We start from the raw sequence: 25,029 nt of genomic DNA, 5'->3' as shown, positions 1-25,029 counted from the left end.
AGTCCTGCTGTCAAGGGCCGTCCACCTTCCAGAAGTAGCCACAGGGTTGTTAAAGTTCACCCCCAACTTCTGAGCTCTTCCAACAGCTCTCGCAGTGCCCTCCTGTCCGGTGGTGCCACCAGAGGTGCCTGCTAGCGTCGGCAGCTCAGCAGACAGGCAAGTGGGGAACATGAGGCCAGTCTCTGCTGCTTGTGTGCACGCGGACATTCCCGAATAGAGCAGAAGCTGTGGCGCCCCGTGGATCTCTTCAGCTGTTACTACTTAGGTATGCACGAGCCTGACTTTCAGTGGCCAGCACCTGACTCTCTTCGCCCGAAGGCTTTCTCTGACTGCTGGGGTCCACCCTGCCCAACATGCAGCCCGCTGAAATTGCCCGGGAATTAACACCCTCTGGGACCAGCCGTTCATCAATGGCCCTCCAGAGTTGGTGAATAAATAACCCCAGCTTCTTATGTGGAATCTCTCTGAGGGCGTGTTGTACTGATGATACTCAGAGACCTCTAGGAGAATTAAGGTCTCATTGCCTGCAGTGACATCTCACTCTATAACACACCTTTTTAGAGGCTGCCTTTCCCTTCCCCGGGCTCACTGCCCTTTTCCCCTACCAATGTTTCCTGGGGTCCCCTCCCAAATAAATGACCTGCAGTAACAGTCTTGTCTTAGGACCTGTTTCTAGAGGAACTCAAACTAAGACAATCCCTGATTCTCTTACAGCAGCCCCCGCTCCCCCTGCACTTGGTTTTAGAGAGGCAAACAGTCCCTTCCTCTCTCCAGTGAGGAGGCCATAGCTTTTAAAGAAGGAGGCAAGGAAGAAGAAGGAGGAGGAGGAAGACAATGAGAAGGAGGAGGAGGCCTTGGGGGAGCACAGGAGGAGGGAAGGGAGAGGGAGGTTCTTCTCTCTCACTTTGTTCTTATCAACTCTTGGAGTGTAGAAAGGCAGTAATGATGTACAGAGGCCAGTTCTGGAAGCTCAGTGAGGATGGAGGACAGAGTGCTGCCTCCCCATTCCCATGCAGGACAGACACCAGAAAGCAGGAAATATCTAATCTCTTTTCTCCCTAGCTTTGGGCCATTGTCAGCTACTCCGAGACAAAGAGGGAACCCCCCCCCACCTTATAGTGTCCTGCTACATCTTTTCAAGACTGGTCCTAACCTCCAGTCTTTCAGGTTTTTCCCTGACACCAAGGATTTACATCTTCATTTTTCTTCATCTTCCACCAGGGACCCCTCCGTGGGGCTTAGAATATTCTAGCCTGCCCCTTCCCAGTCCTGGATGGCTGCTTCTTAAAAACAGAAGAGCTCTTGGCACACCTAGCAAGCAACGGCCTGTCAATTGCCCCACTAATGGTCTCCACTGGGATTTCAGAGACAAACTCCCATTGTAAGATTTCTGGGTCAGAAATTTCTGCCAAACTCCTGAGTATTCCTTCTGTCTAGTGGAAGAGTCCAAAATACTCAGGTTTCAAGTTTTTATCTGCCTCCACTAGGTCCTCTTGGAGACTGTGAGCTCACTAAATTGGCAAATTTTCAACATGATTTGATCTACAGATGGCCGGGACTGCACCATTAGGCAGAATTTTCCCCACTGTGCTTGACAGAGGGTCCCAGGATGGGCCTCTGGGGTTCAAGGATCCCCTGAAGGATCCCACTGGCAAAATTTCATGTGTATCTGTTCACCTGTGTTGTTCTGAGTAGGTTCTCAGCTTCCCAAAGTGGTCTATGACCTGGTCTATGACTCTCTATTAGTGGGAATGCTGATTATTTGAAAAATAAGTAAACTTCCAGACCCCAGTGATCCCACATCAACTTAGCCAAAGAAATACATGTAACCTAGTTATGGCCAGTTGGCCTTAGAGTTGGGTTCTAGGGCACGATGCACCCCAAACAACACAAACTCACCTCTAGAAAACCTGAAGGAGTAATAGAAGGCTCTTCCAAGAGGACTTGAAAGGGTCATAAAGACTGAATCACGACATCACATATGCTTAATTTCCTCTTCCTGAATACTCAACAGAGGCAGCTGTCTGCCCCAAATCCCCCTTTTCTTCTTCTTCCTAAAGACTCTCTCTGCCTTTTTTTTCTCTTACCTTTTCTGTGACTTTTTCCCAAGGAGCTTTGAGCCTTTTCTGATATACATCTACTTTGTCTCTGTGAGCTTCTCAACATTCTCCTCCCACCCATTAACTTGGGCAGCTCAGAGACGGGGGTCAGGAGCTAAGCAACACCCACATAGAAGTTTCTAGAAGATGATGGAGACAAGCCGTCTCCAAAAGTTGTATCCAAGTAGTTTTGTTCCTGTCATACACTCATTGGGTAAGTAGAAATAAAAGGAACTAGTTACCATTTACACTTAAACTGTACTATGAAGAAAGGTGAGGTAGAGTTGTTTGAACAGACACAGAAATATCTCTAAGCTATAATAAGCCCAGAGGAGGCCAGCCTAAGGCATGCTTGCAAGACCCTGGGAGTGAGTATTTCTTTAAGGGAGGTGTCTGGGGTGCAAAATTTAAGGAGGTACACATTCTCCAAGTTGCCCAAGTGCCGACACTGCACCAGCATGCACCTCAGGGTGAGCGCCTCCTTAAATTTTGTGCCCTGGCTGCCTCATTCACCTCACCCTATCCTGGCCCCGATATTACATGGAGACAATAAAGCAGGATCATCCTGCACACTTAGGATATGATCTCATGGATGGACACTAACATGTGTGCTAACTGTATAGAAAGATCTGGCAGGATTGTGCCCACACTGTTACTGTGGTTCGTCCTGAGGAGTGGAATTGCAGGGTCATGAGAAGACCTTCCCTGGGAACTCCACCCACTTCTGGACCGCTGGAAGTTTCCAAGTGTATGGCTTTAGTCATTTCACACAAGCCAGAAAAACAGAGTAATAAACCGTATTACATATCAAAGGGCCTGCAGAAAATATTAAAACAAAACAGATTGTCAGGGGGTTCCTCTTGCGGTCAGATGCAAATGGTGAAAATTGAGACACGTTGGCAATTCTTGCCCCCTGAATTCAAAGCACCCTGGCTTGTGCTGTTTCTCTCTGAAAATGCAGTGTGGCCACCCACCTCTGATTGATCTGGTTTGAGGTCTGCTCTCGCAGCAGATGTAAGTCGGTATTCCCCTGGGCCAGGCAGCAAGGGGGCAGGATGGTGTTGCTCCCTTTCTCTCCCCTAAACTTGGAGGGTCAAGTGAAGAGGACAGTCAGCCCTGCTGTGCACGTGTGATGGGGAAAGACAAGGGGCAGGTTGGAGAAGGGGGGCAGCAGGGGCCAGAGCGACCAAACTTCAAATGTGTCTGGCAGAGACATCAGACAAGGCTTTTAGCCATCAGTGAATAACCCACAAATTAGACTCGTTAAATTAAAACTAAAAAAAAAAAAAAAAACCCTCATGGGGCGCCTGGGTGGCTCAGTCGGTTAAGCATCTGCCTCCGGCTGAGGTCATAATCTCAGGGTCCTGGGATCAAGCCCAGCATCGGGTTCCTGTCTCAGTGGGAAGCCTGCTTCTCCCTCTCCCGCTCCCCCTGCTTGTGTTCCCTCTCTCGCTGCTCCTCCATATCCCCACCTCACCACCTCCATCTCCCATATAAATGGCTTGTACTTGAATCTTTGTCTCAAAGTCTGTCCTGGGGGGACCTCAAACTGATGTAAAGTGACATAATGAGGAACAAAACATGTCTGTACACAGCAGAGATTTGACTGATGTTCTAAGGGCCATCTGGATTCCATGGGAACCAGGACAATGGGGCCACCAGCCAACCTCCACGAGAACCATTTTGAATAAAGCTTACATGGAGAAGAGAAGACACTTTCCTCCCATATTGCCACTGCAACCACAGCATGACACTTACCCTGGGAGGCAACCCTTTATCTTCTTCTTGTCTGCTCTGCCTGTAAGCACTGAGAGAGGCAGACGTTGCTAGACACCTTTCATCTGGGATTCCCTTCACGGTGTTCAGCATTAATAGATCAGAGAAATATTCAGAATTACATGGACCAGCTTCTGTTGCCACTGAATGGCCACCCCACCCTCCATCTTGCTTGCTCACATAACTGGATTTTATTCACCTTGTTCAGAGCAGCTGTATCCTTCAAGAGAAACCCCAGCTATCACCAGAGTGTGACTCTTTTTCAGTCAAAATCAACCATGGTAACTCCATTGTCTTGACCAGTAAGTGGTTTAGAAATGGATATGACAAACAATGCTAGCCCACAAGGGGGCATATTGGGAAACATGTCTGTGCTCATAAAAAGACATATGCATAGTAGATGTTGGGTGTAGCACCCAGATTCCTCTTCAGGTCAAAGGAACTCATTCCCATAGCTTCCAGGAGGGTCCTGTCTAAGGTTATGCCCCCTCGTCAGGGTCAGCCCACATCCAGTGACTGGTCAATGCAGAGGCACAAAGGCCTGGACTCTTGCCTCAACTTGGGACCTGTTAAGATCCAGCCAGCTCCAGAGTGCCCTGTGGAGGTCAGCTGAGGCCTCTGTAAAACAAAACAAAACAAAAAAACAAAAAAGCAACTGCAGGTTGGCTGATTCCTCCCTCTGAACAATCCTGCCTATCACTCCCCAGCAGTCACTGTTCCTGGGAGCGCTGGCCAATGACCCCTCTGCGTTCCAATTTCTATCCTGGGGAAATGCTCTAAGCCAACCTATGAGGAGCAAGTTCCGTTTTTCAGTAGAAGACATTACTTCCTGCACATGGAACTATAGCAGGGGACCATGAAGGGAACCAACCTAAGATGACAAGCCAGTGCTCCAAGGATGATGACTCAAAAAGATGGAAAGACCTCGGTCTTTAATGTCACTGAGCCACTAAATTAAGCAACTCTAGAACTGCCCTACTTCCAGGCTTCTTGTTATGCCAGCTAATAAATACTTCTTGTCATAAAACCTATTTTAGTTGGGTTTATGTTACTTGCAGCTAAAATCATTTTAAATTATATACTACATATCAGTAAGAGGCAGAGGGAAATACTCCAAGACAAAGAAGAGATGCTGCCCAGGACAGTGTGGGGTTGAGAAACCCAATGCATGGATGATAAGCTAGGATGTTCCTCCATATCCAGATGAAGTCCCTCATCCTAACCGTGGTATGCTAACCCTCTTCTTTTCAGGGCACTGCGGCCCAGTAAAACCAGGAACTACGAAGAAGTGGTGATTCTTTGCACAACAATGAGAAAGAAGGGATCTCCAGATAACCCCTCGACACCTTATAATTCACGAACCAGCTGTGCTTCTGTTTTACATTCTCCTTCTTTCTCTTGTTACTTGGAAGAAAAGCAGTCAGGCTTGAAAGGCTAAATCATCCCAAGTGATGTCTATCTCACAAGTACTGTGAAATACTATAGGATGCTCAAAATATATGTATACAGTTTTGCCCTCTTGTGATGAAATGAACCACTCAGCTGCATCCCCAGGCCATGCAGCATCTCAGGGGCTCTCTCCTGAAAGTCAGAGGGGCCTTTAGCACACAGGCTGTTGAGTGAGCTAAAGATCAGACAATCTGCATTACGTAGCTGTTACAGGCTGCATGTTTCTGCCACCCCAAATTCCTGTGTTGAAGCCTGAACTCCCAAGGTGATGATATTTGGAGGTTGGGTCCCGGGGAAGGAATTAGATCATGGGGGTGGAGCCCTCCTGATAGGATTCGTGCCCTTAAAAAAGAGACATGAGAGAGCTTGCTTTTTCTCTCTCTCTTCCTCCCTCTCTCTTATCCATGTAAGGCCAACTGTCTACAAGCCAGGAGGTGTGCCCTCAACAGACACCACATTGGCAGGCACCTTGATCTTGGACTTCCCAGCCTCCTGAACTGTGAGAAATAAATGTTTATTGTTAAGGCACCTGGGCTATGGTATTTTAGTTATAGCAGCCCAAACTGACTAAGACTACTATGGCCAAACACACAACTCAAGCACATGGTCTCTCTTGGCTCTTTATTTTCGCCATTACACAGAAGATTAGGAGCTAAGATCAAGGACTCTTTTTTTTTTTAATATTTTATTTATTTATTAGAGAGAAAGAGAGTGAGGGGGGAGAGAGAGAGAGAGAGAGAGAGAGAGAGAGAGAGAGAATGAGCGGGGGAGGGGCAGAGGGAGAGGCAGACTCCCTGCTGAGCAGGGAGCCTGATGTGGGGCTGGATCCCAGGACCCTGGGCTCATGACCCGAGCTGAAGGCAGATGCTTGACCCATTGAGCCACCCAGGTGCCCCCATCATCTGAATTCTCTGTATACAATTTTCAAAAACCAAATTAATTCATATTTCCTCTGTGAGAGCATCCCAGACCAATCCAACTCACATCTCCACTCCCTCCTTTAGAATTCCTCTTTGTAAATCAAGATTGGCACTTGGATGCCAACTTGTGAGTGTAATTATATGTAAATTTTAATGTGCTGGCAAAAACAAAATAGTCACCACCATTTTCTGAGAGCTTAAAAATATCCAGAGAAGGTACCAGGCATTTTACATACTTTACCCCATTTAAACTTGCTTTCTTTTTTTCCTTACAGTAACCTTATAAAGCAGGTACTGATATCATCCATTTTGCAAACAAGGAAACTGCGGCCCAGAGAGGTAAAGTGATCTGCCCAAGTTTGCAAAGCTAGTCGGTGGCAAAGGCAGGAAAGTGTAACTAGGGCTGCTGACAACAGGAGCCATGACTTCTTTCTAATTTAGTTTTGTTTGATTGTTGTTGTTTCTTCTCAGCATATAGCACAGTTCCTCATATAATGGAGGCCAACAGTCTGTGCCCAGACGCCGGGGAACAAACGGAGAGAGACAATGGGACGGTGTGACATGGTGGAGAAAGTTCTAGAATGAGGAGAGAGCCCTGGTTATCATTCCCAATCTCAGACTATACAGATAGTTTGTCCTGGGATCAGGGGCTGGTGTGTTGCTTTGTTCCTTTGGAAAAAGGTCCACAGTCTCTAAAAGTATGAAGTTAAGTGCCTGGGCTCTGGGGTTCACAGCCTGGATTCCAGTCCCCAGCTCTTCCCCCTTCTTGTGTGACTTTAGACAGACTCAAGTTAAACCTCAGTTTCCTAGTGTGTCAAATGGGAAGAACACTCTCCTTCCATCCAGAGATGCTGGGAGAATAAAATAAGACCATGCTAGTGGGCTAGTGGTCGCCCAGTATTGAATATTCTTTAGCGCCCTATAGCCTGGCACAAATGATGTGCCATAAAGTGGCCTGTTGTGAGCCTGCCGGTGTGGCTTGCGATGACTCTGAGGACTATTAAAATGGTGGCAGCGGGGCGCCTGGGTGGCTCAGTCGGTTAAGCGACTGCCTTCGGCTCAGGTCATGATCCTGGACTCCCAGGATCAAGTCCCGCATGGGGCTCTCTGCTCAGCAGGAAGTCTGCTTCTCCCTCTGACCCTCTCCCCTCTCATGCTCTCTCTCTCTCTCAAATAAATAAATCTTTAAAAAAAAAAAAAAGAAATGGTGGCAGCGATTCTGTCCTGACTGTCTGATGGCAAGCCAGAAGTGAGAGACGGCATCAGGGATGACTAGCGCACTTGGCACAGAGGAGGGCGGAGGTGAGGCTCTGTTGCTCAGCTCCTCCGAGCTGGACAACACAGCCCCTGGGGCCTCTTCAAACCAGTGGGTCGCTGGCTCCACGGCTGAGATTACTTCCTCTAAAACCACAAGAGCAGGCTGGAAAATAAGTGTTGCAGTCAATTAGCTTTTTGTTATGTCTACATGGTATTTGGCAGGCAGTGTGACTTTTTTTTTCTCATGGATTTGACCACATAAAATAATTTAGGGGAGGAAGGCGTCTTGTAGGCATGGGCCACAAGGACAGCAGAGCATAGCTGGGCGAAGAGGGGGGTGGCAGACTTTGGTATTAGACCAATGCAGCTCCATCAGCACCAACTGGGGGTTTGGGGGATGTTACTTACCAATGCTGGGCCTCAGTTTCTTCATCTGGAATATATGGGATGCTGGTTCTTACTTCCCTGGCTTGAGAGATTGTGTATACAATTGAGTCATAATGAACTTTCAATAAATGAGAGCTATTAATACCGTAGTTAACAATAAGTACTAAATGACAGTTTCATCTCGTGTATATATTGCCCATTGTGGAAAGAAATTCACCTCTCAGACTGCCAATGTCATAGGCACAGTCCAACAGCAGGAAGAGAAGATACTTTCACGATGTAGCATATTCTGTTGTAAAAGATATATTTTGGCTCTTCATCTGGCCAGCCTTGTTATTAAAATTATAAGGTTGATGGTGCAAATCACCTGATTAATCTCTTCCTATGAAAAGGTTCAAATAATATAATCCGTGCATGAAGATGTTTGAAATCGTATCATTTTATCATCCAAATTAGCCTTGCATGAGTTCCTTGCAGAAACCCAAAGAAAAAAGATCCCTTTATTCTTGCCAGAGAGACCGGCAGGAACATTAGCAATGTGTCTAAATGTCGAACAAAGCTCCATTGTGAATGGGACACAGTATGGACGATAAATAAGCGTTATCCAAATCTCATAAAAACCATAAAGGTAACTGGCAGAAATACTGAACTGACCATTCACTCATAAATAAATATACGGCCATCTTAAATATCCTGGCATATCCTGTTTAGTTGATTCATGGCCATTCACCAAAGACAAGGGTTCCTGCCTTGGAAGATTTAACACCCTGCACTGTATGTCACTGTCTTGTTAACAGTTCTTGAGGTGGGATGAGCCCTGGTTAACTGGTCTTGCTGACACCCCTGCTTCATTAGGGGCTTGCCTAACGATGCCTGGAACTATTTGAAAATGAGCCCCCTCTCTGTGTGCTTGCTCATTCTCCTGAGAAAACATACTTGCCATAGGGAAGAAAATGCCCAGCAAAGCAATACCTCAAAAGTGCAGAAATCATGCTTTGGAAATAGCCCTTCAATCCCAGATGCCATAGCTAATTGCACTGTGTCATCCAGATTTTGTGTTAGTGCTTGTTCCTGTGAGCACTTGGCAGCTCAACGATCCATCTTGGTTTCCTCCTTACCGTGTCTCTCTGGCTGCCTGTTCACCCTCCATGGCTGGGCCACCCCAGAGGGCAAATGTTTATGGTTTGGTAAATAGGTTCCCATTTGCATGACATCTCTGATGGATTGATGGTATCTGCTGGAGAGCTGCTGTGTGGGGAGGGATTCTGCTGCCTTGTCTAGGCTTAGCAGGGAAGAGTGATGTGATTGATTAATGATGTCTGCCACAGGTATAGAACTGGAGAGTAGTGGGGTGCCTGCCATCTATTCGCACTCCTGGCCAGTAAGGTAATCTGGCAATGCATTTCAGATATGACAGGAGGGCATGGCCTGATCTGCCAGCCAACCTCTGGTTTTCTGTTTGTTTGTTTGTTTCCTGTTCCCATAGTCCAGTAGTGTAAGGCAGAGATTGAGGTAGCTGGGGGATTTGCGGTTATATAAGTGCCCTTGGAAGCATTAGATGGCTGTGCGATCCCCTATTCTCCCCTACGGTGCTACACAGCTTCAGCTACCAGGTCCACAGTAGTTCCTACTCTGAAATCTCAAGCTTGTTTTCCTAGCTTGTTTCCACTGCAAATTTCATACACTGGCCAGTTGAGGAGCATGAGATGTGAGGTCAATTTCAGAAATTTAAATAGAGTAGTGGCTTTGAACATTGCCAAAGGTATGGTTCCAGATGTGGAAGAGCAGTGGGGGATGAATGGGGGAAGAGGTGCTATGATGCCAAGCACTTCACTCATTATTTCATTTGCCCTTTTTAAGGACTCTGTGACATAATGAGGTTTCATCAGTCCCCATTTTCCAGGCATAGCAACAGGAGCTCAGAGAGTTTGAGTTACTTCTCGGCATCACACAACAGGTAGCATTTGCTGGAGCTGGGAGTCACACTGAGGTTTGTGGGACCTCCAGATTTGGGCTCTCTCCTTTCTGAGTCACCCAGTGCTATACTAACCTCCAGGATTCCAGTCTCTAGGGAATGGTGGCCAAGGACATCCAAAGCCCTGAAGCTAAAGAAGTCAGTAGCGGGTGACTTCTTGCCCTACCCAGCCCGTTCATCTCCCCCAGCCTGGCCCTGCACAGACACTGGTCCATCCTGCCTCTCGAGGGTGTGTGCATCCGCCTCCCTTGCTTCATTCTGGAGGGACTGATTTTCAGGGTATGGTACCATGTTATGCAAAAGGCACCATTTTAGAGCTCTAATAAGTAGCTATTCCATTCAGTCAGCCAAATTGGGGAAGAATCGCTCCAAGAATATCTGCTCCCTGCCGAGCTGATTTGAGTGTGACTGACTATCTTGCTTCATGGAAACCAGGCTGAGGGAAGGGAGGAGTTGCCGAGAAAGCAGAGGATTCTCCTTCTAAAGAGGCCTCAGGGATTAAATTAGTCACTTCTGAGGTCTGCTGTCGGACGAGTGATAGAATTTCATCTACTTGTCACTGGAGCTAGCAGAACATGATGTGCTAGATATCTTCCTGCTGTTTCCCTGCAGAGAGAAAGAGAGAATAGAAGATTCCTCCTTCATACCCTTAGGAGACTGGGGAGGGCAGGGGCAGCCCTGCAAGCCACTCTCCTTTCTTCTGGAGTTTTGGCATGCTGTCTGACTGCTGTCAGTAAATTCTCCCACAAAGGTGCTGGGACTCCCCAGCTTGTTCTCCTTGGAGAAAGAATGACACCACCTGCTCCCACCCCATACTTTTGTGTGAGTGAAGAAAGGCTCTCTACTACAACAAATAACCCCCTGTCTCAGTAGCTTTGATGTAAAAAAGCCTTACTTCTTGCCCAGCCCACAGTCCAGTGCTAGTCAGCATGGTGCCAGGAAGTGGGGCTCTGCTCCACACAGTCATTCAGGGACCCAGCCTTCTTCCACCCTTGCTTCTACCACCCCTTAGGGTCTCAGAGTCCTTCCATGAACTATCTGGCTCATGATGGAAGAAAGCATGAAGAATCACACAGGAGATATATCAGGGGCCAGGCCTGGAGGTGGTTTCTGTCCCTGCTACCCACATCCCACAGAGCAGATGTCAGTCACGTGGTCCCATCTCTCTGCAGGGGATACTGGGAAATAGGGTCTAGCTGTGACCCATGAAGAAAAGGAGATGGGATTTGGTGAAGTCCCAACATTGCTTGCTCAATTTCCCTTGAAAATGGCCAAATCCCTATGTCAAGGGAACAAACAAATCAACAATAAAAGGAATAACACCAACACAGATACATTTATTATATTTATCATTTATATATATTTTCATTCTCGAGTAGGGAAATTTCCCAACTCTAGAAGGTAAGGCATTGCTTCTCAAAGTGAGATACACACTCAGTCTCCTGAAGGTATGTGGGGGGTGTCTTGGGGCACATTTACTCACCCAGGCAATGCAAGGTGTCATGTAGGCACAGCACTTTTTACCTGGAATTTCAAATGGATCAAAGTTGTTGAATTTTGGCTTTCTTCAAAGGTTCAGGCACAAGTGTACCCAAGGGAAGGCAGGAGTTTCTACTGTTCCCCACGTTAGCAGTGTTACATGTTTAGGTCTCCCCTTGTGGCCCCTGGGGGTGTTCCTGCTCTGTTCTTACACTTAGGGGAGGTCTAGGACACCATTTGTGAAACATTTGACTCCAGATGTGTTTTTACCATCTTTTCCTCCATTCTAAGCCACAGGCATTCCAAACCCAATGGGGGAGGCGAGCTGGGAGTTTACCCAGATCTAATGATGCTAGCAATATTTTCTAAACCAACTATGAGTCAGACACAGTGCTAAGGGCTTGCATGTGTTCTGATTATCTATTGCTGAATTGCAAACTACCCAAAACCTTTGTGGCTAAAACAACCATTTTATCATCTTGTGATTTTGTGGGCCAGAAATTCAGGTGGGGCTCAGCTAGGCGATTGTTACACTCTTTCAACTGAGGTCACTTGGTGGCATTGATCACAAAATTGTATTGTAACCAAATGCCTCCATCAGGACAGAGGTCAACATTTGTTAGTGTTCTTTTGATGTTCTTGTGATGACCCCCAGCCCATCCAGTGAATGGCACAAAGTCTACTGTGTTGTCATGCACTTGACTACCAAAGAGTTTCCAAGACTTTTGGCAGTGAGGACATCTGGTCCAGAAAAATCATATGAATGTGGTCAGTTGCCTTGGCCCACCTGTCCTCACCCAAACTCTCAGGGCCCTATCCACCATCCACCTTCTGGGAATGTGGATTCCTCCCATCTGTCCTTGCCTGGCTTTTGCACAATTCCACTTTAAACCCATGGACCCTAGAGGTATTGTCAGAGGCTCCTGCCTGGTTTTCGAGAGGCCTTTGAATTGGAATGGAAGTACCAGCTAAGAAGGTCCCGAAAAGAACTCTCAGGGCCCCCTGCCTTCCCTGGCCTGGCCATGCCTTCTCCCCATTGAACGCAACACTCATGCTCTGGGCTGTAGGGGCTTCGTTTTACGTGGCCTATTCCCTCCATTCTAATGCACCAATCATGGAAATACATACTGTGGATTTAATAATAGTGTTTCATTCAGGAACAATACTATTATATTGAATGTCCACATTGATTTTTACAATATCAGACTAACTGAGGTGTAGTTTACATACTATAAAATGCACCTATTCTAGTTGTATATTTTAATGAGTGTGACTATACCCCTGTGTCACCACGACCACAATTAAGACGTGGAACATTTATGTATCCCCAAAAGTTGCTTCATGTCTCATCTCATATAATTTCCCCGACTCCTGTCTAAAGGCAACCACTGATCTGCTTTCTGTCATTACAGATTAGATTTGTGTTGTCTAGAGTTTCATAGATGTAGAATGACACCACATGTCTGCTTTTGTGTCTGGCTTCTTTCACTTGGCGTAACGGGTCTAAGATTCATCTGCAGAGTCAAATCAAAGGTATCCAGCATGACAGCAGGTCATTCCTTTTTATTGCTGAATAGTATTCCCATCTGCCTTTTATATGCGCTTTTTGTTTTTGCATTTTCCAACTTGATTAAAGAATCATTAACATGGACTCAGTACATAAAATATACAATTTGATTAGTTGTATCATGTATATATCAATGATGTACACATAGATTTTTATAAATCAGATTTTAAAAAAAAACAGTACAGCTCAGAATGATGAAATAATTCATTTGTTCAAGTCTTTGGGAATTCTGAGTGAATATTAGCCTCACATTTGGCTAACAAGAGAATCTTTGAAGACTTTCCAAAAAACATGTCTGTTATAAGATGTCTGTTGCCACCGAAGTACCTTTGAAAAGCAGTCCTTTTGCTGAAAACAAAACTAAAATAAAACGAAAAACAATGTTAAATGGGTATCTCACTATATTCAATATTGCTATGACAGGCCCCCCAACTGCAGTGACATAAACCCAACTAAAAGTGGATCAAGGATAAAAAAGTGGGAAAAGAGTAAAATTTATTGGCTAACATAAATGAAAAGCCCAGGGGTTTCAGGCATAGCTGTATCCAGGAGGTCACACATCATTAGGACTCAGTCTCTCTTCCTCTATTTTTCCCCTCTGAACCCTGCTGTTCTCCCTATTAGTGTCATTCTCAGTCTAACTCTTCCCATGTGGTGGCCTGCTGCAGTTTCAGATTATTTTTCTCTTACATCACTCTTGAAACAGAAACCATTTTGGATATTTACATTGGAGAAAATTTAATGCAGGGAATTGGTTACATTGGTGATGGAGTTGCTGAGAAGACAACCCAGGGATGTTGACTAATCTGGACCTTAGCCACAGTAGGAAGGCCCTTCCTCCCTTCTATCAAAGACAAAGAGAACAAGAGGATATAACTGGAGCCCAGGAGCTGGGGAGCGGCCTGATGGGGACCAGAGCCACAGAGGAGATGCAGCTGCTGCCCGGGTGGGACAGGGAGGGAGAGGGAGAACTACTCTGGCCTCTCCCTACTTTTAGGGAGTCTCCCCCAGTGCGTTCGATTGGCCTGGCCCAGCAGGAAGGGTGGCCAGGGTGCCTGAGAAATGTAGCGTGCAGGCGCCAGCCCCCTGGAATACAGACAAGAGGAGAGGAAAGTTAAGGAAGGCAAAAGGCCCAGCACAATCCCCTGGAAAGGGGGCTTTTTAATTGTTCCAACACAAGTGCCAGAAAGGCATCTGATTTGTCCAGGACTGTCAGGCCCACCCCTGGCTTGAGGGCCACAGTGACAAATGGCCCCACTCAGGTTATTTCCACGTGGTAAAATCCGGGGCTGGCTATGATGCAAACTATGGCAAAGTCAGGGCCTTGCTGATAGAGCTTCCAGGCTGTGGGAAGGTAGGAAAGGTAAAAAAAAAGTAGGCAAAGAAGCACGATTTTTGTTCCTTCTAATGAGCCCCCCTCATTCTCAAGCCTGGGTTTTGAAGCCTGAGGCCCAGGGGCTGGGTGGGAAGGTCAACTGTAGGAACCTAACCCCAGGAAATACAAAAAACAAGTGTCTAAGTGGTCTTCTGTGGCACTTGGCCGTCTAAAGGAGACACTTTGCAACCCAAATGCCGAGGCCAAAGGATTTCCTACGAGTCTTTTATGATCTCTATAAATTTCAAGAGAGAGAATTGGTGAGCAACTGGGCTCTGTCACTGTCAGGTTGCTGATTGAACGTGCCTTTAATGGAGTCTCCAGCAGCCATAAAAATGCATGAAAACAGCCTTCTGGACACAGGCAGCTCTGATAGATGGAGCAGGGACACCCAGTAAAAGCCAAATGGGCTGGGCTTGTCCTCACGCCTGTTAAAGAGAATACATCTTAGTCTCTTAGGAGAGAATTTGTGCTTAAAGAAACATTAAACATTCTACGTGAAATTTCTCCCCCCCCCCCCGGGGAATACACACACATGCACACACATGCGTGAACACACACTCACACACACAATCAAAACTAAACACTGCATGGGGATGGCTTTGATACAAGATAGCGTGCCCTGATATTTAAACATGTGAGCACTCAAGTGAGTTGAAGAGTGTCCCCTACAAACTCATGCACACCCTTGTCTGGAAATTAGGTCTTCAGAGATGGCACTTCCCATAACATTTGAAAAATAAGCCTTGGTTTGGCCCTTTACAAATTGGGGATATTAATAATGGCGCCTACAGATAAGATGAGTAGAGGTTGTGGAACACATATACCATGGAATAAATGCACAATAAATGTCAGCTACTATTATTCCACATGAGAAGGAGGTGGGAAGGGAGGGAGGGAGGGAGGGAGAACTCTTAAAAGCTAGGTAATGCTCATCCTCACCCTGAATGCACAGATTATGTCCCAAGGGAGCGTGGGACAAAGCTCTCGCTGAGCAGACACATGGCCTTCCTTCTCCTAACCCTCCAATTAGCTTTGGAGTCCCCTTAACTTAAATCTTCTAGAAGAGGGGGAAATGCCTCTCTGTGAATACAGATACTCAGAAGGTTCCACTGTGATGAAGCAGTGAGGCCAGCTACCCGTAGACCTGATTTGTCCTGGTCAGATGGTCATCTAAATGGAGGAAGCTGGCCAGGAGGTGAGGAACCCAATTCAACACTCAGATAAGGAAAGGCACCGAACCCCTTTATTCCTGACAGGGGTATATGGCACCAATCATTGGGCATGCACTAAATTTTAGAATACTCGTTTATTTTGGAATGTATATGAAGTAAGCAGAAGAAAAACTGTACCATTTTCAAAAGAACTCCTTCCCTCTGCCAGCAGCAAAATACCTCTTGTGGGAAGGTATTCATTGAAAATAAATTATCTTCAGGGGAAAGGACATGCTTTTCTAAAGGGGAACATTGTTCTCTACAAATGTTCTAATTCAAGGGCTATCTGTATTGAGCACGTACACATATGTATTAAATGCAAAGTTGGAAAATCATTAACTGTATATATTAAAAACTGAAAATTATATGTGCCCCAAATCACAATAGAAACAAGTAGAATTTTTTCTCACATATAAATAAGAGAAATCCAAGTTCAGATAATGCAGTGTTACCATGGTGTCCCTGTGGTGTTATCAGGCATGCATGCTCCTATCTTTCTGCTTTGCTACTCACAGTGAGCGGTTTCCATCCTTGGAGTCAGGGTAGGGCCCAGGATGGTTCTTGGAGCCCCAGCTACCGGCTGTGTATACCAGGCCAGCAGTGCATGAAGAAAAGAAAGACAAAGGAGTGTACTTTCCAAGTGTATCAATTTTTTTTTAAAGATTTTATTTATTTATTTGACAGAGAGAGAGAGACAGCAAGAGAGGGAACACAAGCAGGGGAGTGGGAGAGGGAGAAGCAGGCTTCCCGCTGAGCAGGGAGCCCGATGCAGGGCTCGATCCCAGGACCCTGGGATCATAACCTGAGCCGAAGGCAGACGCTTAACGACTGAGCCATCCAGGCGTCCTCCAAGTGTATCAATTTTTGCATAGTCTTCCCCCCAAGTCCCAAACATATTACAGTCATCTCTACCCCCTAACTGTAAGTAAAACTGAAATGTTGCCTTTTGGTTGGGTACATTGCCACCTCAACTAGAACTGGGGTTTCGTTACTCGGAAAGAAGGGGAGAATGGATAATGGACGGCAACCAGCAGCCTCTGCCACACATGGAAAACTAAAAGTAAACTTGACCAAGTTATTCTATGTGTCCAGTAAGGTCTAGAACAGAGATGGGCTGTCATGTACAGGTTCAAATTAATCACGTTTCTTTGTTTCTATCTGTAACCTGATTAGACAGATTCAAAAGTTGAAATGCAAATATGAAAATAATCACCCATCTAAAAAAATGCACGCCTTTGTGGATTTAAACTTACAATAGAGTTTCCTCACTATTTATTGGTGTCTTAGTCTGCTTAGGCTGCCACAGCGAAAACCACAGGCAGCGTGGCTCACACAACAGGTGTGTCTTTTCTTATAGTTCTGGAGGCTGGGAGTCTAAGGTCAAGTGCCGGCAGGGCTATTTTCTGGAGGTGACCACCTTTTCACCGTGTCCTCACATGGCCTCTCTTCTATACACATGTGCAGAGAGAGATCTCTGGTGTCTCTTCCTCTTTTCCCAAAGACACCAATCTTATGGGATTAGGGCCCCACCCTAGGACCTCACTTAACCTTCATTACCTCCTTAGAGCCCTATCTCCAAATATAGTCGAATTGCGGGTTAGGGTTTCCACATATGAACTGGAGTGGGGGTGGGGGGGAGTGGGGGCAGGGGGGACACAACTTAGCCCATAACAATTCGTAATTAAAACCTGTGGGTAATGGGAAAAGAGAACACCACTGCTCTTAAAAACATCCCAATGGTGCTACACCTCTCCTCTAGATCTCCACGAAATAGACAGAAAGCAATTGAGTCGATGACCAGCAGATCTACTGGGAATAGAGAATTTAGGGATGTTCCCCACCCCTCGTTTTTCCCTGCTATCTGAGGCCACAGGCCAGATTCGTTAAACTCAGTAAAAAGCAGACATGTGCATCTTTCTAGAGTAGAGACTAGTTCAGGATTTCACAACGTTTTCCACAAAAAATGGGTCCCAGAGGCCAGCTCATTAGGAATAACTTAGTTGATTCAAATAACAAAGTTTCTTCATGTTTTCCGTGTTTAACTTCAGGTCTTCTCGGGCCTTTCATATATTTGGGTGTGTTGTAAATCCCTAAGATTGAACACTTTCCAAAGAACCTCAGATCCTTTTTGAGTGTGCACTTCTGGGGATTAGCCTTTTATAAAGCACACCTTGGCAAACCATGGGTGCATTCCTCTGGAGGAGGGTTCTTCAATTCAGCACTACTGACATTTGCGGGGGGCAAAATTCTTGGTTTGGGGTGCTATCCTGTGCACTGTAGGATGTTCAGCAGCGTCCCTGGTCTCTGCCCATTAGCGTCCCCTCCCCCATACGGTTGCCAAATAGCAACCTCTCCCCTTCCTGTTGTGACAACGAAAAATGTCCCCAAACACTATCAGATGTCCCTTGGGGACAAAAATCACCCTCAGATGACCACTTCTGCTCTAGGGAAAGTTCTGGGATCAAGAAAATACAGTTACTATTCAAGAGAACACTGTCTCTCAGGGGATCAATACTAAATCTATTTTTAAGAGCCCATTTTAACACCATCATTATTTGTTAAAAGAGTATTATTGGTGAGGACTCATTTTAAACACTGAAATGACAATAAAAGTTGCTGCTTCTATGAGAACTAAGTTAAAATTTTATGGAAACTTATGGAGATAAATGAAACTTGCTTTAAAAATGTTAGAGGCGCCTGGTGGCTTGGTCGGTTGAGCGGTTGAGCGTCCAGCTCTTGGTTTCCGCTCAGGTCATGATCTCAGGGTCATAAGATCAAGCCCTGTGTGGGGCTCCAGGCCAGGCTCTGCACTCAGCACAGAGTCTGCTCTGGATTTTTTCCCTTTTCCTCTTCCCTCCCATTCTGCTCTCCCTTGTACCATCCCCCCCCCCCAACTAGCATGTGTGCATGTGTATGTGCTCTCTCTCTCTCAAATAAATAAATAAATAAATAAAATCTTTTTAAAAAAATGTTAGGGTTAGGTGTAGACAAGACAACTGTATTATTTTAAACAGAATTGAATCCCTCTCAAACTCCACATTTGCACATTGTTTCAGGAAAACATCCATTGTTGAAAGTCCAGTGTAGCACTCTTACATATTCTAAAAGCCCAGTGGGGATCATCCTACAAATGTGGTTCACAAAAATTCTCTTCCTTCCTTCAGGTCAGCGTTAAACTGTGATAACCCTCCTAGGAGATGTTGGTCGCAACTTATTTCGATGGGAATAAAGAAAGACCTGAACCTGGAATATCTTACTGTCTTGGAAAGTAAGAAAGTACTCAAGACTCATGGGGACATGGCCACAGAACACAGGAGTCAGGTGGCTGGGCTCCCACTGGCCAAATCTGGGACAATTTGAACATTAAGTAGTAAATGAGCATAACACGTGAAATACACTAAGAATCTGTGAACTTGTGCAAATAAATAAATAAGAGGGGAGACGCAAAAGCTCTTCCTTATTGTGAATAAAGCCGACTAGTAAAAATGGCAAATGAATGATGAAATTAGAAAATGACCATTTGACAACCATCACTATGATAACGAACTCCATCAAGAATCATCAAGGGATGCTAAAACCAGTGGGTAAAAGTCTGAGGAGTAACAATATTTACACAATCCCAATGTATCTCATCACAATGTAATTAACTGCAAAGGGTAAAATGAAACTTTGCAGTGGAGAGACCTGGCAGAGAGCATTTTACATGATCAAAGTTAACATTACCAGTAATGGGACAGGTCAATGCCGAGGATGTCTGGATGTGATGCACCAAGAAGGATATAGCCTCGCCTCGGCGGTATTCCACCAAAGGTGCATAACCTGAGTTCATTCATGAGGACACATCAGACAAACCCAGCTCGAGGCATGCTTTATAAAATAACTGCCTCGTACACTTCAAAAATGTCAGTGTCATGAAACACAAAGAAAGACTGAGGAACTCTTCCCGATTAAAGAAGACCCGAGAAAGAGGCATGAGAACTGAATGCAACACATGATTTGGGGTTCCTTTGCAGTATTGAGACAATTGATAAAATCTGCATATAGTCTGTAGATTAGATAATAGTATTATTTCAGTGTTCATTGCCTGGTTTTGATCATTGTACGGTGATTATATAAGAGATGGTCTTTGTTTTTAGAAATTCATGCTAAAATAAAAGTGAATCATGTTTGCAACTTACTCTCAATGGATTGGGAGGTGGGGAAATGTGTGTGTGGAGGGAGAGAAGGAGCTCACGCTCAGAGAGAGAGCACAAATTCAGAGCACAGCTCTGATACAATGTAAACATTTAGGTTGGGAAGTGAAAGTGTAAGGTAGTTCTTCCTAGTGTTCTTGCAACTTTTCAGTAAGTCTGAATGTCAGTATTAAAAGTTAAAAAAACAAAAAGGAAAGCTATAGGGGCACCTGGGTGGCTCAGTCAGTTAAGCGTCTGCCTTTGGCTCAGGTCATGATCTTGGGGTCCTGGGATCGAGACTCACATCGGGCTCCATGCTCAGCAAGGAGTCTGCTTCTCCCTCTGCCTCTCCCCCTCCCTCTGCCCACTCGTGTACGCTCACTCTTTCTCAGATAAATATAAAAAAAAAAAAAGAAAGAAAGAAAAGAAAAGCTATAAAGCTATGAGATTCAGGAATCCCCCCCCATCTTCCCAAACTGAGCTCCCCTTTCTGCTTCATCTCCCCCTGTTTCCTTCTACCATGCCAAAACTCTTCCAGGCCTCCTCTCTCCAGGGGTTCTGACTGAGCACTTACCCACGAGCATTTGTCTGTGTGGCTTGTCATAAATAGATTCCTGGATCCCGCCCCCAGAAACTGACTGCGGACACCAGGAGCGCTGGTTTTCTACAGATGCCTGAGCCCCATCCCCAGAGGTTCTGGTTTGACTGGCTTGGAGTGCATTCTGGGCTCTAGAACTTTTTTAAGCTCCCCAGATGATTCTAATGAGTAGCCAAGGGTGAACGTGACTATGAGTCACCTGAGGGTTTATTAAAATGCAAATTCTCGTTCACTAAACCTGGAGGAGCAGGTGCCTGAGATTCTCGCATTTCTGACCATCTTGCCAAGGATGCTCCATGGACCGCAACTTGAGTAGCAACGGTCTCATCTAGAGTAGGCTCTCATCTAGAGTAGCAACAGTCTCATCTAGAGTAGGCTTCAAGTGTTCTTTGCCCACGGACCTTCACCGTCTTAAATTCTGACAACTCCAAGAGGGCAGATACACCATCTGTTTTATTCTCTGCTGAATATCTAGCACGGGGTGTTCCATAAATAGTCGTTGAATTTGTGCACGAATGGATGAATGAAAGTTTCCCTAATACCATGCTAATCTCCACGAGTAACTCCCAGCCGCTTAATATTTAAAAATGGTCATATTTTGCATAAAAATCCCCCCATCAGATTTCAAGAAATCAATGGCTTTTGAAACTAAAAGCCACTTTGGGCTGAGAAGAGCTGGCAAGATCTCACTCGCCTTCAGGAATCGCCCGGTGCAGGTGCAAACGACTATAGCGGCCTCCAAGTCAGCTGCTACCCCTTCTTCTACACTTCTCAAATCATTTTCGTATTAGCATATCTCTAAGTGCATATAATTTTCACATCAAAGAGTGTAATTTTTTGCAGAAGTGGAGTAGAGAATAATTTATCTGCTGAAGTATCTCAAGCAGCAGTCTCGATAGCATGACATAAAAATTACACAGAAGACAGACATTTAGAAAAATTGGGTGGCAGAATTTGTATTATTTAAGTAGATGTGGAGAAAATTCACCCATTGAAACTAAAAAATATATTTTTTGGAGCTAAAAGCAGGCTCCTAGTTTAGTGACAAGAGGGCAGTCTGCACGGATTACCCACATCCTAGCCTGCTGAACAGGGAGAGAATCCATGGTCTTTCTTTCCCTCTGGGGGACTGGTCGACCAGAACCACAGGATTCACCAGCCCTGCCCGCCGTCCCACCCCCCACCACTGGCACTCCAGCTCCCGATGGGGGCAGCCACCGCAAATCCTTCTGCAAGGAGCTCCCATCTTGAGAAACCTAGACCTAACTCTGGATCCTCAGCATCAACTCTCTTGTGCAGCCAGCAAGGCTCTTAAGCTTATATCCTCATTCCGAAAAGCCAGCCGCTTGCCCTTTGCCCCACTTACCATATCACTGGATTCTAATCCCCATCCCCCCCCAGGCCTGAAACCCTCTACTGGTGACCTGAGTAGAATTGCCACGTAGGAGCCCTTGACCGCGCACACACACACACACACACACCCCTAATATACATACACACACTCCTAATACACACAGACACACCTATACATGCACACACAGACCTAACACACATACACCCCTAATGCATACACACACCTAATATACACACACATCTAATACATACACACAACTGTACACACACATACCTACCACACACACACCTAACACACGCACACACTGCTACACATACACAAGTACACCTAACAGATACGCACACCCCCCCAACTCCCCGACACACATTTTTGTTTAAGGGAGAATATTTGTGTCCCTGCCCCTAGACATTCTATCAGTCAGATATCCTAGATATTTTTTGTTACTTTCAAGTATAAAACACTTTAATTCTGAACTAATTTAAAAGTCATGTTCAGGACACTGCAATGCAGTCAGGAAAGAATGGTCTTTTCAGTAGACACTGGTGGGTCAGCTGGCTATTTCTATGGGGAAAAAATGTATCTTATCCTTCCCTTAATTCCTAATGGATGACAGACCTAACTATGAAAGGTAAAAGATAAGGATCTCAGACGAGAAAGTAGAACATCATTCGAATAATGGAGTAGGCAAAGAATTCTTAAAGAGGGATCAAACAGGGCAAAACAATAAAAATGGCACGTATACTCATTACAGTCCTGCTGTGGGAACTACCTAAACGTCTATCAGATTGAAAAAGATAAATACAGTGTGGTATATCCACACAACACGATGCTATGGAAGTGAGAATGACCATCTATAACGGCACGCACACACGCACACACACACACACACAATAAGACTTAGTCTTACAAACATGAAATTGTGTGAAAAAACAAGACACAAAACAAGAGTAGGTACTATAGGATTTCATTTAGGTCAAGTATGAAAACAAGCAAAGCTCATTTCTGCTGTTGTGCTTTGGGAGGGGGGTTACTCTCAAGTGCTGTTAATCTGGGAGCAGAAGGGGCTGCTAGCATGCCAGCATATTTTCTTTCTCCCATGGAGCATTGGGGCACAGGTGTGTTTACTTTAAAAAAATTCCTCAGCTTGCACACTTAGAATAGGTGTGACTTTCGGTACCTAGACTAGACTCCAATTAAAAGCTTTCTTAAATGCTGTCCAAGTGAAATCACAAAGGACATTTGGCACAATCCTTATGTTGCTTTTGAATAAGTGCTTTGTAAACATTTTTTAAATTATTTAATAGAAAAAAGATGCATACATATGGTTCAAACACAAAGATTCAAATAGTACAAAACTATGTAATAAACATAAATTTTTCTCCCACCCAGACCCACTGTCCTGTTCTTCAGAAGAGCCACTGAAAATGTTTCTTGTGTAACCTTCCAGAAATTGTATATGCATGTACTTGTGCGTATATGTGTTTCTATGAATCTGTATCTCTATGTTTTCTTTGCCAATGAGAATAAACAGAATCTCCTGCACCATTCTTTTTCTCCTTAACAGTATCTTGGAGATGGGCCCATGCTAATACATAAAGCCCCACCTCTTCCTTTAGTACTCTCTTGTAGAGAACTTATATTGCCTGAAGTGGCAAACTATGGGCAGCATGACAAATTTAGCCCACCACCTGTGTCTATAAATAAAGTTTTATTGGAACACAGCCACACCCTTTCATTTACATATTGTCTGTGACTGCTTGCATGCTTCCACTGCAGTGCCGAGCAGTTGCAACTCAAACTACATGTATGAGCTTCTGATTGCTGTTGTAACAAAGTACCGCAACTTAGTTGCTGAAAACAACTCACATTTGAGAATCTTGCTACTTTGCTATTAAGAGATGGTGTCTGAATCCCTTCCCCTTGAATTCTGGGTAAGCTTGTAACCAACAGTATGCATGTGACACCATATGATTCAAGCTTAGGTCATAAAATGCACTTCAATTCCTTTCTTGCTAGAGTACTTACTCTTGACACTTTCTGCTACCATGTAAGCAATCCAACAGCCTCAAGGCTGCCATGTTGTAAGGAAGCCCAAACTAGAACACGTGGAAAGGCCTTGAGGCTACTCAAAGACAGAGAGACGCCTAGCCAGTCCTAGCTGCTCTGCTCCCACAATTTGTTTGCAACTGCCTAAGGTTCCTGAGCCAGAACCAACCAGCCAAACCCTTCCTGAGTTCCTGACCCACAGCAACCATGAGAGAGAATAGAATGACTGGTGTTGCTTTAAGCCACCCACCACAACAAACCAACTCAGAGTTATTATCTTACATTTTCCGGGAGTCAGCGATCTAAAATAGGCCTCCCTGGGCTAAAATCTGCATGCTGTCAGAGCCACATTCCTTCTTGAGGCTCTCGGGGAGACTGTTCCTTGCCTTTTCCAGCTTCTACAGAGGGTGCTTGCATGCCCCACCTTGTGGCCCCCTTTCCTTCTCAAGCTGGCCACGGCTGGTTACGCCTTCCTCACATTATATTACTCTTGACACCACGAGTGAGAGTTGTGGGTTTGGCAACTGTCATAGTCAGCTCAGGCTGCTGTAGCAAAAATACTATAGACTGAGAGTCCTTAACAACAGGAATTTATTTCTCACTATCGTGGACTTCACAAGTCCACAACTAAGGTGTTGACAGGATTGGTTTCTCCTGAGGTCCCTCTCCTTGGTTTGCAGATGGCCTCATTCTCCCTGTATGCTCACATGGTGTTTCCTCTGTGCACACCCACCCTGGTGTATCTCTGTGTGCTTCATGTCCTCTTCTTATAAGGACGCCAAATAGATTAGACAAGGGCCCATCCTAACAGGCTGATCTTAACTTACTCACCTCTTAAAGGACCCTATCTCCAAATACAGTCATATATTTTTTTAAGATTTTGTTTATTCATTTGACACAGAGAGAGAGAGCACAAGCAAGGGGAGTGGCAGTCAGAGGGAGAGGGAGAAGCAGGTTCCCCGCTGAGCAGAGAACCTGATGTGGGGCTCGATCCCAGGACCCTGGGATCATGACCTGAGCCAAAGGCAGACGCTTAACCAACTGAGCCACCCAGGCGCCCCTATACAGTCATATTCTAAATTACTGGGAGTTAGGGCTTCAAAATATGAATTAGGGGATGAGGAGGGCACAATTCAGCCCATAGTATCCCCCCACTGCCTAGTTGTCTCGACTGCACCTGCTCCCACGGGGCGTATTCCATGATAGGAAAGAAGGCATTTAGGCACAGAATCAGCGATGCAGGTGCTAGAAGTAGGGAGCTGCCCACAGGGACACCAGCTTTCCCAGTGAATCCGAGATAGACAGCCAGGAGGTGAGAGGGTACCACAGCATCTTCTGCCCCTTCCCTGACCATTCTGCCC

This window comes from Halichoerus grypus, chromosome 1 (assembly GCF_964656455.1).
Source record: "Halichoerus grypus chromosome 1, mHalGry1.hap1.1, whole genome shotgun sequence".
Taxonomy (NCBI): domain Eukaryota; kingdom Metazoa; phylum Chordata; class Mammalia; order Carnivora; family Phocidae; genus Halichoerus; species Halichoerus grypus.
Note: the sequence above shows the minus strand (reverse complement) of the source record.